Source organism: Montipora foliosa, chromosome 4, assembly GCF_036669935.1.
Source record: "Montipora foliosa isolate CH-2021 chromosome 4, ASM3666993v2, whole genome shotgun sequence".
Lineage (NCBI taxonomy): Eukaryota > Metazoa > Cnidaria > Anthozoa > Scleractinia > Acroporidae > Montipora > Montipora foliosa.
Genome location: NC_090872.1, coordinates 39,969,600 through 39,972,099, shown reverse-complemented (window position 1 = coordinate 39,972,099; position 2,500 = coordinate 39,969,600). Strand labels below are relative to the sequence as shown.

Below are 2,500 nucleotides of genomic sequence, written 5' to 3'. Positions count from 1 at the left end.
GATTCAGAAACTCAAAGCCCATGCTCTACGTGATGGCATTTGACGCAAATCAGAAACCCATAAGGGTTGAAACGTGTAACGCGCGTTCACAGATTCCGAATATTCAGTGCTAAGTGCCATATTTGGAAACCTTTCGCTCCAATTAACCGACATATCGACCGATACTCGACCGATATGTCGGTCGACATATCGACCGACACTCGGCCGATATGTCGATCGAGATGTGTCGGTCGACGTATCGGTCGATATGTCGACCGACATATCGGTCGAGTATTGGTCGATATGTCGACGGACATGTCGGTCGAGTATCGGTCGATATGTCGACCGACACTCGGCCGATGAGTTGACCATTTATTGTCGGCGGAATATCGGTCGACTGTCGGTGGTTAATCGGTCGACTGTCTTCTAATATAAGTCGAAAGCTTAGACTGTCAGTGTAAGATATATAGGCTATAAGCATTTCATCCTCAAAAATTTCTGAAGGCTTTAAGTTCGGATCAGGTGCCGCAAATTCAGTCGTTGTTCTGCTCGGCAGAAGTTTCTAACCTTGGTTAAATTACGTCTGCGACGCAAGCTACAGTCACCAAAACGCAAGCAGCAGTGAAGTATCGGCGGAACGTCGGTAGGCTATCGGTCGACATATCGACTGATACTCGACCGATGGATCGGTCAGCATAGCGACCGATAGGCTACCGATATGTCGGTCGATACGTCGACCGACACATCTCGGTCGACATATCGGCCGAGTGTCGGTCTATACGTCGGCCGACATATCGGTCGATATGTCGACCGACATGTCGGTCGAGTATCGGTCGATATGTCGACCGATATGTCGGTCGAGGAGTGAACAAAATACACATGATCCCTCTGAGCTTTCCTGTTGACAACATGGTGAAATCGCCAGTACAGAACTTCCAGCAGCGGTATGTTGGAAATGGCCGAAATTTCTTAGCTCTTTGCAGTAACCTCCAGTAACATACCGCTGCTGGAAGTTCTGTACTGGCGATTTCATCATGTTGTCAACAGGAAAGCTCAGAGGGATCATGTGTATTTTGTTCACCCCTCGACCGACATATCGGTCAACATATCGACCGATAGGCTACCGATATGTCGGTCGATACGTCGACCGACACATCTCTGTCGACATATCGGCCGAGTGTCGGTCGATACGTCGGCCGACATATCGGTCGAATATCGGTCGATATGTCGACCGACATGTCGGTCGAGTATCGGTCGATATGTCGGTCGAGGGGTGAACAAAATACGCATGATCCCTCTGAGCTTTCCTGTTGACAACATGATTAAATCGCCAGTACAGAACTTCCAGCAGCGGTATGTTGGAAATGGCCGAAATTTCTTAGTTCTTTGTTGGAGCATGATCCGCCGATGTAATTTTTATTCTCTTATTAATTGATAGTTTCACGATCTTCATGTTAGCTCCCAAGAGCTTTTTAATAATTTCTAACCTTTGCAGCTGCATCATTCATAATACCGGTTTTCACTTAACCACATAAATTTCAAGAATGGTTTTTCACAAGTTTTCTGTGTCGCTACACTCGTGTTTCACCAGCCCTAGCCTCACTGCTTTCACTTGAAACCAGTTTACCTTATGTCACGCTACATACGAGATCCCGCAAAATAAATAGACAAACCGCGGCATCCGGTAGATCCACGTTATTTCCAATCCAGAAACCTGTTCCAAAACAGACTATCCCTATAGCTACAGGTCATCCGTTGAATTTATTTGTAAACACCAAGAGATGTTCACCGGTGCATTATCCGTTACGAATGAACCATTCAGACTTCAACTGGCCGCAGAAACATTTACTTGTTTTGTTCCGTACTTGGCAAATTAAAATATCACTCAAATTAAAACTACCTCTTCCAAAATGTATCGCCCTACTTCTGTGCCATGGATATTCCGAGAAAACGCTCAAAGAAGCGTCTTGTTGCTTTAATGGCTGCGACAAATGCAGTTGCTCGAAATTCAGTCACGCAAGCACAAGCTGTCAATTACTGTAAAACGCTAATGAATCTAGAACACACCTAATCTTTGAACAATCGTTGCATGTTCATACAATAAAATCCAATCGACGAAAAGAGAAAAACCGCTCAGTTTTTTTGGTGAATTTTCAACATTATAGCACGTTTTTTGGACCCGAAGGCAAACTTGCAATTCGCTTTCTATCGAAGGCCAGACGAAATTTGTTTGTAGTTGTCAATTTCATCTTCAGTCACGCTGTAGAAATTTTGCTCTCAATTGACAAAATTAGTGCACGTTAGGAAACATTTTTCAAGCGCTACGGAAAGAAACGACTAAAAAAGAACAACATAGCAACTATGAAGTCGTCGATCGCCTCTAAAGCATCGTTTGACTTCGCAGTTAATTTCTAAGCTGAATAATGATTAGGCCATTGAAGGAACTCGATCCCTCGAAAAAAACACATGATTACCAATAGGAAAGATCAGTGACAAATTAAATATTATTGACATTAAGAAC

At 44.0% G+C, this 2,500-nt stretch overlaps 1 protein-coding gene across 3 annotated transcripts in view; it reads right to left on the bottom strand.

Moving 5' to 3' along the window:
• The window catches only part of LOC138000789 (tolloid-like protein 1), a 48,644-nt gene that overhangs the window by 45,848 nt on the left and 296 nt on the right, over nt 1-2,500 (bottom strand). The gene's annotated exons all lie outside the window — the stretch shown is intronic.